Source organism: Pteropus vampyrus, unplaced genomic scaffold (genome assembly GCF_000151845.1).
Source record: "Pteropus vampyrus isolate Shadow unplaced genomic scaffold, Pvam_2.0 Scaffold107, whole genome shotgun sequence".
NCBI classification, from domain to species: Eukaryota; Metazoa; Chordata; class Mammalia; order Chiroptera; family Pteropodidae; genus Pteropus; species Pteropus vampyrus.
Genome location: NW_011888888.1, coordinates 5082380 through 5096521, shown reverse-complemented (window position 1 = coordinate 5096521; position 14142 = coordinate 5082380). Strand labels below are relative to the sequence as shown.

General features: G+C 31.5%; 1 pseudogene; it reads right to left on the bottom strand.

The window, feature by feature from the left end:
* Nucleotides 1–11939: 11939 nt before the first annotated feature.
* Nucleotides 11940–12058, bottom strand: LOC111743151 (annotated as a pseudogene).
* Between the last annotated feature and the right edge of the window lie 2084 nt (nt 12059–14142).

Genomic DNA, 14142 nt, shown 5'->3' with positions numbered 1-14142 from the left:
GTAGGTGTCCAGTGGCAAAATCCTGAGAGGGATTCAGCAGCAGGCCAAGTTTAGTAAACAATCCAAAGATGCTGTGTTTATAGTTGCCTCAAAAGACCACACCAGAAACCGAGGCCAGCTGCCTCTAGTGTGAGTCTAGGTGCTGCTCAGCAAGAAGCCCCTGATTCGCTGAGGCTATACCAGGATGTGGCTTGGGTGGAGCTGTGAGTTAGGGAAGGGAGGGTTTCAGGGAATCTTCTGGACAGAGCAACCTCTGTTATCCAGTCAGATGAGGTCAGGCTATGGTGGCACTGTGTCCGCACACTAGAAGGCGGAGAGGGAGAGGCTCAACAGGGAACAATGGATACTGTCAGCACTTCTATACAGAGCAAGTCTCTCCTAGGCCCTCACTCTGGCAATGTCTCCCTTTAAGTCCCTGGTGTCCCTGTGTGCATCTGAATTGGCATTGGTGCTCAAGCAAGCAGGTCTGTCACAGTGAAAATCTGCTCACAGAGGCAGCCCCTTTAAGAGGCTCTGTCTCTGCTGTCCTCACTGCCTCCATCTCACTCAACCGCTAGGACCGGGCAGCCCTGCGTCCTCACCCGTCCTACCTTCTTCCATTGCAGAGTGCTTTCTTAGACTTCTCCCTAGTTGTATGGCTTGTTTCTCTAGATCCTAGGCAATTTTTCCTTGCTGCTGCTCCTTGTTTCCGTCACAACTTTGTTTTTGTCGCTAGAGGAATGAACAGAGCCTCTATCATCTACGCCATTATTTTTCTCTTCTCCGATAGTCATTATTACTAAAAAGATTGTTGACCTTGAGTTTCCAACTCGTTAGATCTGACTTTGTTTTCTGATTTATATTAAACTATATTTTCATTTTTTTCTATTTACTTACTTGGAATAAAACCTCTTATTAACTTTTTTAATTTAAAACATCTATTCTATCTCAAAAACATACCATCTCTAAACATTTCTCTTATCACAACCCACATATCCAGTTAGTTGCCAAAGTTAGCCAAATGCAACTTTTACTTAACCAGTATTTCTCAGTTGAATCAGTGTCCCATCTGTCTTGGCTTTCCATTTTCGTTACTACTGTCATGGTCCAGATCACTCACTTAACCTATTTAGTAGGTGTCTTCAATTTTTACATTTCAATTCTCACCTTGTGTTACTGTTTTAACATAGCTCAAATCATTTTACTCCCAAACATGAGAAACTTCATTTACACCCACTGCCAAGAGAATAATCTCAAGTCTTTTTATATGGTCTCTGCAAATGTTCAAATTATCTTTTGATCGTCTTAATTTCTCTATATCTTTCTATTAACCTACATACCCTAAAGAACCCCAATCACTCCCTGGCTTTAAGTATACTTAGTAGTCTATGCCTTATTGCCACTATTCATCATTTGTCTATTTCCAACTCAAATAGTAGCACATCTTTGAAGCTTTCACTGTCTCTGAGTCAACCTTTTATCCCTCTTCTATAGTCAAACAATGAATTATTCAACTTTAGAAGTCATTTTATTGTGTCTTCAATTTATTTATATATTATGCCTCCTATATTATGTCATTTGCTCCTTGAGAATAGAAATAGAAAATTTTTAATTTTTTAGTTTTTTCTACACTTTGCACAACAAGATGTCCAATAAATGTTTGCAAAATGGAATGGTATAGATAAGGTCAGATTCTTATACATACACCCTCACAATGTCTTCAATAGTATTCTGTGTCAATGTTATTGTAAAAAATAAATTTAATGAACAATATGGATTATCTTCATGATCTTGATTAGGTAAATAATTCTGAAGAAAAATCAAATAAATAGCTTAACCATAAAAAAGTAATTGATAAAGTCTGCTTCATTAAAATTTAGAATTTCTTTTCATCAAAAGATACATTAAAAGAGTGAAAGAGAACAACTATATATGTATGTATGTATGTATGTGTGTGTGTGTGTATATATATATATATCCTTCAATAAAGAACCATATCCAGAGTACATAGTACTCCTACAAATCAATAATAAAGGACAGCTCATTTTTTTTAATGTGCAAGACTCAAAAACAAACTTCAGAAAAGTGGATATCCAAATGGATAATCAATGTATAAATATACACTGTCATTTATTACCATCAAGAAAATAAAAATTAAAAATTATTATGATACCACTCCATATATACAACAGGAGGCATAAAACTTAAAAGTAGGATAATACCAGTTTTTGATGAGGATGTGAAATAAGAATGCTCAGATGTTGCTGCTGATAGTGTAATATGGTATAGACGCTTTAGAAAACTGACTGTGCCTACTTAACCTGAACGTACATATCCTATCACATAGGAATGGTACTCATATGTTTATATCAAACTCAAATGAGTACACATACCTACCAATTTACAGATACGAGAATGCTCTTATCAACTTAATTCACAATAGGCCAAACCTATAATTAATCCAAACATTTTCCAATAATCTATGAGTCCACTGCTGTAAAGTTCAAGAAGAGGCAATACTAATATATTTATGATAGAATTAAGACTTAGGAGTTTATCTCTTAAAAGAATACATTGATTCAGATGCTGGAAATATCCTGTCAATCAAACTTCTAGTTATACATATTCATACATATAATAAAATTCATAAAACTATATGTTTAATAATGGAAAATACACATTTTTGCATGTTGAAGTAGTCACATGCTTAAACTTTTATATTTAATTACTGTAAATGCAAACACTATCAACGCTAACTGATTTAGCTGTGTAGACAGGCAAATACTGTGAATTGTACTATTTTTAGTGATGTGATTTGTGAAATGGTAAATTCTGGTAAAGTTAAAAAAAAAGAAAAGACAATCTTCCCTTCATTATTCATGATACTTACATTTCTAGAAATTTTAGTGTACATAAGAACTTTTCAAAATCTATTTTGTATTTAAGTGGAAAAGAAAAAAATGAGTCCAGACTAATATAATTATAGGTAAATGATTTACCTGCATAAATACAATGGCAAATTGAAAGTAATGAGAGAATATGCTAATTATTTGGAGAAGATTAACAAGTTTGGCCCATGTAATCTTTAATGCCACAATGATCCATTTTATTGTAACAATCCCAAACTCTCAATATGTATTAAAAGCCTCCCTAGAGGGTAATGCCCCCTACTGAGAATAAATGTTTTACTAAATTGAATGTCATGAATATTACCAACAAGGAAAAATTTATAAACATTTTGCTGTATAAAGTATCACACAATAAGCAATGTCATAATGATTTTTAATAAAAAAATAAATAAAAGTCCGTAGTTCTCCTATACTTATTCTTCCAAGGATAACTTCACCACTAAAATATATGGCATAGAAAAAAGAAATGACTTGAGAGTAGAATGATTTTCTACATCTGAATACTTATAGTGTTATATAATCTATTGATTTATAAGTAAATAAAAAATATAAATACTTTGGACAGAAAAAAGTGAGAGTATTGTGATAAGTGAAAATGTTTTTCAAGTTTTTGTTCTTGAAATTGTTACTTAATAAGGCCATTTAGTTAAAAATGTTTATAACACAAAGTTTATCAATAAGAACAATGAAATTAGATGATGTTATTCTTTATATTTGTTGTAAAAAGTTGATATTTGATTATGTTGATACATATATCATAAAAATATTCCACAGAGCTTTTATTTATATTTTCTGATACTAATTTTTCACATCTATTTTGACAAATACGTTTTTATATGTAGCTACATATCACAGTAAATGAAACTGCAAAAGATATTATGTGAAAGGCAGTGAAAGAACTACTATATGTCAAACTGTATAGAATTATAAAGAAAAAATCAGTTACATAATATGTTGAATATTGGTTCAGACACAAATACCTTTTTGAATAGCGTCTAATGGTTTAACTTTCATTCCACATGTGCATACCACATGAGCAGGTGCATGAGTGAATGGGGAAGTGTGATGACAGTTTCGTGCCCAAAATCAAATCAATCCAATATGTATTTCTGCAGCTGTTATAAATCTAACATTTTCTTGTAACTAGTAATTTCAAGATATTAAAGCAAATCAGTTTGTGTAGCTAAAGGAAACGTGATCTATTTAATTCTCCACATCTTTTTGATATATCATACGAGGTGGCATGAAAATACATTTCTGCATAATATTTAGCCTGAGCTCCCCAAATAATTAACTTAATAATACACTATTTAAGATAATAGATGGTGGAAATATTAAAAGCAATGTATAAGAGCACTCTACTTCTATATCACTGTCCCCAATACTGTAACTACCTTTACTTTATTTGCAAGTATGCCATAATATTAAATATATACTCTTTTTTTCACACAATTTGACTCAACTCATTTGATTAATTAATTAAATTACTCAATCACATAATTTAGTTCTTATATTGAATAGGTTTACTTCTGTCTGACAATTTGTTGGTGAGGAATTGCTTAGCTTATACAGTCAAACTAATTACATGAAAAGCCACCCTGGTCTTCTCAGTAAAAATGATAATAAGCAATGCTAGTTTCTTTTTTCTTGAATAAAAAGGGTGTTAATTCTTTAGTAGTTTTTTTGTAAATCTCTAATTATTATGAATTCAGATTATAGGACCTTCGATGTTTTAACAACTTGAATTATCCTTGAGTTTTATAAATCCTACTAGAAGTTAACTGTGATATAGAATTTTAAAAGGCTTTTCTTTTTGCTTTTTTTTTGTGGTTATTGAATTAGGGGTAACTTGTTTTTATTAAGTAAAATGTGAAATAGTTCAGCTGTTTTCTGTATACTAATTTGGGACAATATAATGGAAAACACACTGGATTATGTCTATAAAATATTACAGAATTTTTCTTACATCACTTAAAAAATTACTACTTCTTATAGATGCCTTTTGATATGACTTTATAAGAATATTTCCTGTATGATTGTCCATTTGAATAAGGCTGCATATAGACTTGAATTATATGAACTGATCTGTGAACATATACAGAATAACTCAGCAAGTAGGCTGATTTCGAACTGAATGAAATATCATAGATTTCACTGGCTCCTTATACATACTGATGGTATTTGGAAAAAAAACTATTGTCAGTGATAATCTGTACAAGAGTAGAATTTTATGACTAAAATATATCAAATGCATAATATTCCCTATATGTTAGGAATGGGAAAATACTTTGGACAGTATATAATTAATGTAATTATTTACCCTGAATTTATAGTTGTGATATCTTATATATAAAACTAATATGTAAATCTTTCAAATAGGTAAATAAATTTCTCTGTGTGTGTATGTGTATAGATCGATAGATAGATAAATAGATAGATTATGTATACAACACACATATGCAAACACATATATCTTCTGGTATATATATTGACATAAACATATACATATATTTATATAAAATACCTAACTTTATAAAATATGCATATTTTATATATTCTAAGATAAAATTCAAAAAGCTCTTTTAGGTTGACTGAGCTAATCCTATTAATAATTATATTGCTATTATTAAAGACTATAAGAATTCATTTTCACTGCTATGGCTGGGAAACAACCACACTAAATTTATAGTAGACAGGTGTGAAGAGAAGAGTGCTTTTGAAGATAATACTATTAAAAAAAAGAAGTAACCAAATTAACACTATAAAAATCTAAATTAAGTAATTTTAAATGGACTATATTTATTATCAATTTATAAACTTGAATCTGTCACCTATAAGCTTTAATAAATTTTGTTAAATTAAAAAAAAAAAGGATACCCTAAAGCTTCTAAGTGGCAGCTATATACCCTGAAAATTTTGTGTGAAGAGAACGACCTGAATGAAGAATAGACATTCTCTATTCTATCACCACATTGATCATATCTGGAGAGAGCTATAAAAATACTAATTAAAAATAAATGCAAATAAATTTATTGGAGGCCAATAAATCGGATATATTGCCAACAAATTGGATAAATAAATTTGAGCTTGATCTTATCAAGCTCAAAATCGATGCATGCAATACACATACACATTTGCTTTAATGACTTACTTCACAAAAGAAAATCAAGGGGGAACCAGAATTAACTAATTCTTGCTGCTCTGTTGTCTCTTGGTTAACTCACAAAAGAGTAATGACTTACTTTAAAGTGTTTATATCTGAGAAATACAGACTGAAAAATATATCAGGCAAGCAAAGTATACCAATTTCTGCCCTGGGAACCAATGAAATTTAAGCCAACATGGAGCTATACTTCTCTTTTGGAACCTACAGGAAATCAAAGGCAGAACTTCTGGCCCCTTTAGCAGTAGAAAATGGATTTCATGAGGGGCTGGCGAAAGATTCAGGACAATCTGATTTAACAATAGCATTTATGTAATACATGCTTATTTTAAAATTTAAAACTGCATTAATAAAGAAACTAGACTATGTTCACAACCCTCTCCCCCAGGAGAATATAGCCTAGTAAATATTTTTTGAATAAATGAATAAATAATACAAGGAACAAAGGAGCCAAGTATAACTAGTTCTCTTTCATTTATCCTTTCATTCAACCTCTTCTGCAAATTTCTCCAGAGTTCTATCATCAGATCTTCTCTCTTTCAGCTCTCTCCATGAGGTACTTAATTTATTTCCATTTCCTTAACTTCCTCTTATGAAATTTCTTACAAATTTAAGTATCATTTTTGACTTTTCTCTTATGTGTCAAAATCATTCCAGTGTTTCTGCTTTAACATAATATATGTGTGACTGAACATACTCATACTCAGCAAAATGCACTAAAAATAACAGGGCTTAAGGAAAAACTATGGCTGGAGTGTACCACTAAAAACTGTTACTTTGTACCAGAGCACTAACAAAAAAATAATAATTCTAATAAAAGTGGCGGAGAGTTTAAAAGAGGTATAAAATTCCCAATAAATAGAGAAATATTCTAGAAAATATAAGATGTGCCCTTTAAAAGGGTAAAGGTAATTTTATGGTAGTTTAAGAGTGGTTGAGTCTGCTCAATTACGGAGACATGGCAAAATAAACAAAGATAGAAGAGAAGCACGTCTAAGGAAGAGTATATGGCTCAAAAGAGCATGGAGCGAATGAACATCAAGTATGGTAATGCATTTAGCTGAGTTAGTGTACATTATATTCAGGTGAATTTTCTTTTTGTTAGAAAACATTAACGTGCTGGGAAAATTTGCTTATGAACCAAGGCAAATTCTGTATTATAATCACATACATCCTACTTAAGCAATAAGCTGAAACCTAATTTGCATTACAGAAATAGTAATTGTAACAGAGCAGATAGATAAGATTTCTAACTGTTTATGAAAACAAAAGTTTCCACGAGACATTCTATAGGCTCCTCAAACTCAAATAAGCTCAGGGTGAAACTTTCATCTCCTGTAGACATGCTAATCTTCATTTACCACTTGCCTAGGATAATGACATTACTGTCATTAAAGCCTGAAATAGTGCAGCAGCAAGAATGGCAAACACTGTTTGAGAACTGATGGAGTTAGACCAAGGTTGACTCCCAACAATACCATTTTTCAATTGTGATTGAATCATACAATGTTCATAATCACAATCCACATCTACTAAAATGGAATAACATTTATATATATTTTGTTGTAGCATTAGTAAAATAATGTTTGAAAGCATTCTAGCACAATGCCTAACAATTAAAAGCTCAATAAACAGTAGCCATTAAGATTAAATTCAATTTCACTTTATTATTTATGTGACTTGAAGTGTAATAAGTCTTTCACTCTATTTCCATTATCACAACTATTATATAATCCTTATTATCTGTCTCCTAAAAATTTATTAAAATAGGTATCTAAATTATTTTATCATAATGATTTCTACCCTTCCAACACACATTTTCAATATTTTTTTACATTATCCTTTTTAGAAAAAAAAATCTAAACATGGCATTCCCTTGCTGGTATTATTTTACACAATAGTAAGATCATACTCTTGACACCAAAAATATGAAAATAAATTATAAATTATCTAGGTTATCATATTTATGTGCATCATTTTTTATTTTATAAGCCACTGAAAATATGAACGATAGGGTTTTCTTTTGAAATATTCTTCCATGCTTTAAAAATCATAGTAAAACAATTCCTTCTAAGAATAATTTATTAAAACACAATTAAGATTTCTGGAGATCTACTGAGATTTAAAACAGATGGTTTTTAAACATGTGCAACTATACTTAGCTACACATTTCTTTTATCATTTCATGAGTAGTATCAATGATAAAACCCAATGTTTGAAAACAGACTCAACAAGGTATTGAAATTAACTCAGGTAAATGTCTTCTACTTTCTTCTTTTCTTTCAGTTTTGATTCCTTCCAACATATTCATATGTAAGCTTATATACACACATTAGCTATATACACATTGTTTCCATCTGGAAAAAATAACTCTGATTACAAGACCCAGAAATATTGGCTCTGTCAAGCATTAGAATTAACCAGGTAAAGTCTAATAAATTACAATGTGAGATACCATCCATGAACATAATTAGATAAAGTCACCTATCTTCTATTTATCCCCAAAGAGACAATGTGAGTGTCAGAAGCAGTATTAACCTGTAATCATTAAGGTTACGTTTTAGTAAATATTTAAATAAAATTGGAACGAATTAAGTGAAAAGAAGCATTTTTAAGTTGAAAAATATATTTATGAGTGAACTTTTATAATAAAATAGATGGAAATATGTTTTAAATTAAATTTAAGTATGCATTAATATTTGTTTTTCAAATGTGGTTCTTGATCTAACATAGAATTTATCATTATGTATTATATTAATTTGTACATCTCCATTAACAGACTTTGATCAACAGTAAATATGTTTTAATTGTTGTTATGACTGAAACAGAACTTGGAGTAAAACTGCTATTTAGAATGGGTGCTGAATAAATGAATTAATGATTCAATGAAAAAATAAAATTATCTGTTGTCCAAAATGATCGATATCACAGATTTCAGTATATGTGAAACTTTGGCAGAGTTTTTATTTTTTATCTCTTACTATAATTCATTTTCTAATGCAATTAGGTCTATCTCATCTTTGGGATGACTCACAGTTAAAAGTAGAATAGGAAATGAAAAAAAGAATAAACAGTGCACTAACTAAATAAAGTATGGGCTTAAAATCCAAATATTCTTGATACAAAATAAAGACACTTCACAGTCTCTCCATTATGTTTTACCTTCAACTCTAAGGAGGTTATGTTTAAAAACGGCTACTAAATTATGTGCACTCAAGAATGTCTGCTGTTATGACTTTTCTTTTTTAGAGCGTTGTCAGGCAAACAGGATTAAGAAGTAAAAATTATAAAGAAGCAGTACCTGATTTTAGTCCATTTTGTTCAAGACTGCACAGCCAAATCCTAGACTAATATCTGAAATATAATATACATTCAGTAAATGGGCTTTAAAAAAAAAAAAATTCCCAGGATCCTTGATGTTGAAAACAAATAAAAACCTCATTAGAAACTTTCAGTTTCAGATCAGACATGTAAAAACTTAGAAGTCAGCACTTGCATTCTTACAAGTAAAAACTAAATAACTTGAAAGTTGATGACTTTTCTTGGACAAATCAGAGAATGGAGTTTGCAAGGCAATTTATACTTTACAATCTGGACAGATAGGCAAATCCACAAAGTCATAGTAAAGATCTGCTTACCTGGGGTAGAAGGCACTGGAGCTGTATACTGGCAGGAAAACTTACTGGTAATTTTCTTGAATTGCCAGAGGCTGATTTTGGACTACCACGAGAATGAAAAACTCCTCAGGAACATGGTTGAAGGATGTTCTCACATTTCATAAGTTTTCCCTTCAAGGATTTGATCATGTTCTCACAATTAATATCTAAAAAAGATCCCCTGGTAGGTTTGGCAGGTAAAGCGGGGAAAATAATCATTGTGATTATACTGAAGCATTCTCCTCTCCAGGGTAAAAATATTCTACCATATTTTTATTCCATCAGGGGAATGACATGCCACCCACTTCAGTCCCCCTTCTAACCTTTTCTGCCTCACCTTAGGGGAAAAATACTTAGAAACACTAGTAAAGATCACAATCCTAGAACATAGGTCCATTATAAAACTGAAATTTAATTATAATAATAGAACATATCCCTCTGCACACCTTACCACCACACTAACACGGGTACAGTACAATAACAGATACACTATTATTACCGATAAAAGAGATGCAAGACACAAATCTTCTTTCAGAAGAAGTACCTGTGGAAGCCAAAATCACCAAGAAAGATAGAAACAAGGACAGTGAGGGAACATTGAAGTCTCTGGAACCTATAGCTACAGTAAACATTAAATTCAGCCCAACTGCTAGCATAATTAACATAAGACCTCACTCTAAGGCCTATTTACCTCAGTTCCTGTAACTCTATGCAAAATGTCTGAATTTCAACAAAATATTAAAAGGGCTGCTAAAAGACAAAAATCACAGTCTCAAGAGACAAAGCAAACATATGAATCAGATTTAGATATTACACAAATTTGAAATTATCTGACAAGGAAATTAAAATAACTATGATGACACAAATTATTAATTTTAGAAATGAAAGAGTGTGACATCAATGTGAACATTAAGAGAACAAGAAAATCATGAACTATATACCCACAAATTTGGTAACTTAGATAAGATGAAATAATCACTTGAGAGACACGATCTGCCAAAACTTACACAAGAAAAGGTAGATGTCTGAATAGGCCTATATTTATTTAAAAAATTGAATCGATAATTAATAATCTTCCAAAACAGAGAGCACCAGGCTCAGATGAGTTCACTGGTAAATTCTACTGAATATTTAAGGAAGAATTTATACCAATTCTCTACAAAATCATCCAGAAGATAGAAGTGGAGGGGATATTTTCTAGCTCACTCAATGAGTCTGACATTACTCTAGTACCAAAACCAAACAAAGACATTGAAGGAAAGAAAACAAAACAAAACTATAGACCGTCATGAACACAGATGCAAGAATCTTTAATAAAATATAAGCATATCAAATCTAACAATGTATAAAAAAATTATACACCATCACTCTGGTACCAAGCCTGGTTCAACAATCAAAAATCAATCAGTGTAATCTATCACATCAACAAGCTAAAGAAGAAAAAACTCACATAATCATATTAATGGATGAAGAAAAGCAACTGACAATATCCTATTCATAATAAAAATTCTCAGTAAAATAGAAATAGAGAGAAATTCTTCAAATTGATAGAGAACATGCACAAAAAAACCCTACAGATAGCATCAGACTTAAAGACAAGGAAAGAATGTCTCTTCACACTACTCCTTTTGAACACTGCACTAAAATTTCTAGATAATACAGTAGGCAAAAAGAAATACATATTGGGCAGGAAGAAATAAAAATGCCTTTGTTCACAAATAACATGTTCATCTATGTAGAAAATCTGAAATAACTGACAAAACAAAACAAAACAAAACAGAAATCTCTTGAAACTACTAAGTAATCATAGCAAGCTTTCAGGACACTAAGCTAATATATAAGGTCGATCACCTTTCTATATACCAGCAATGAAAAGTGGAATTTTGAATTTTAAAAAATATAATTTACATTAGCCACCCCCAAAATGAAATACTTAGGTATAAATTTAACAAAAATATATACATGCTCTAGATGAAGAAAGCTACAAATCTCTGGTGGAATAAAATAAAAAAAAATATCTAAACAAATAGAGAAGTATTCTATGTTCATGAATAGGGACACTCAAGATTGCCAAGATATTCATTTGATCTGCAAATTCAACTTGATCTACAAATTCAACACAGTCCCGATCACAGTCACAGAAGATTTTTTTTTTATTTTAGGTGAGGCAACCCTTGGTTGACAGTTTGCAAAGACCTTGTCAGCTTACAATCCTTTATTTTTTATTTTTTATACCTACAGCACCTGGTCTTCCTAGGTGATCTCCCTTTCAAGTACTAACCAGGCCCGACTCTGCTTAGCTTCCGAGATCAGACAGAACCGGGCTTGTTCAGGGTAGCATGGTCATAGACCAGTCACAGAAGATATTTTGTGGATATCAACAAACTTATTTTAAAGTTGATATAGAGAAATAAAAAAGCCAGAATAGTCACCACAATATCAAAGAAGAACAAAATTTGATCTCTGATACTACTCAACTTTAAGACTTACTATAAAGTTACAGTATCAAGATAATGTGGTATCATCAAAAGAGTAGAAAAATAGATCAATGGAAGAGAGCACCGAAATAAGCCCACAAAATATAGTTAAACGATCTTTGCAATACAATGAAACAAAGATAGCCTTTTTCAGCAAATGGCACTGGAACAACATTCACATGCAAAAAAGTGAATCTAGACAAAGACTTTATACTCTTCACAAAAATTAACTCAGATTATAGAGCTAAATGTAAAATAAAAACTAGAAAACTCAGAAAATTACATAGGAGAAAGCCTTGAAGACTTTGAGTATGGTAATGATTTTAAGATACAATGTGGAAGGTACGATTCATGAAAAAAGTCATTGATATGCTAGATTTCATTAAAATTAAAACTTCTGCTGTACAAAGATGCTGTCAAGTGACTAAGAAGACAAGACATAGACTGCAAGAACACATTTGCAAAAGATATCAGGTAAAGGCTTGTAAGCCAAAAATATACAAATAATTCTTAAAACTCAAGAACAAGAAAACAAACAACTCAACAACAACAACAAAAAACAGAAATAAGACTTGAACAGTAAAAAAAACAAAGAAGATACACAGCATGTGTATGTCAATCATCACTCTGTATACCTTAAATATTATCTTTTTGAGCTGCTATAACAAAATCTCACAGACTAGGTAGCTTATAAACAATGGAAATATATTGCTCACTGTTGGAGGCCAGAGGTCCAAGATCATGGTACTGGCATTGTTGTGTGAGGGCCTTCTTCTGAGTCTCAGACTTCTCACTGAATCCTCACAGGCCAAAAGGGGTTAGGGATCTCTCTTGAAATAGGAATAATGCCTTATAAAAGGCATTATAATGCCTTATAAAAGGCATATATATTCATGAGCCCTCTACCCTCATGGCTTAAGCTTTTACCAAAGGCCCCACCTAAACCATTACATCAGCATTAGGATTTAACATATGAATTTTAGTGGGCACAAGCATTCAGATCATAATAGATTTATATGATTTTTATTCATTAGTTATATCTCAATAAAAGTAGAGAAGAAAAGATATGCAAATGGAAAACAGCACATTAAAAGATGTTCAACATCATATGTCATCAGAGAATTGCAAATTAAAACAACAAAGTGATTCCACTACATGCCTATTAGAATGGTCAAAATGCAAAACATTAACACCACCAAATGCTGGCCAGGATGCCAAACAACAGGAGCTTTCATTCCCTGTTGGTTAGAATGCAAAATGATATAACCATTTTAGAGAATAGTTTACTCCTGGTATTTACCCAAATGATTTGAAAACTATATTCACACAAAAACCTGCACACAGTTGTTTATAGCAGCTTTATCAAAATAGGTAAAACGTGGAAAAACCAAATGTCCTTCAGTAGATGAACAGAAAAATAAACTGTGGCACATACAGATAGTAGAATATTATGTGGCATTAAAAAGAAATGAACTTTCAAGCTATGAAATGATGTGGAAGAAACCTAAATATGTATTACCAAGTGAAAAGATATAATCTGAAAAGGCTACTTACTGTATGATTCCAACTATATGACATTCTGGAAAAAATAAAACTATAAAGATAGTAAAAGGATCAATGGTTACTAGGGATCGGGGGGTAGGAAAAGATGAATAGTCAGAGCAGAGAGAGTTTTTAGGGAAGTGACACTACTTCATATGATACTGTAATAGTGAATACATATTATTTTATAATTCTTCAAACCAACAGAATGTACACCGAGAGTGAACTCTAATGTAAACTATGGTCTTTGGGTAATAATGATATATCAAAGTTGTTCATCAAGTGGAATAAAGGTACCACTCTTGTGTAAGATTTTGATAGTGGGGGATGCTGTGCATATGTGAAGGCAGAGGATTTATGAAAATCTCAGCACTTTTCTCTCAGTTTTGTTGTAAACTTAAAACTACTCTAAAAAA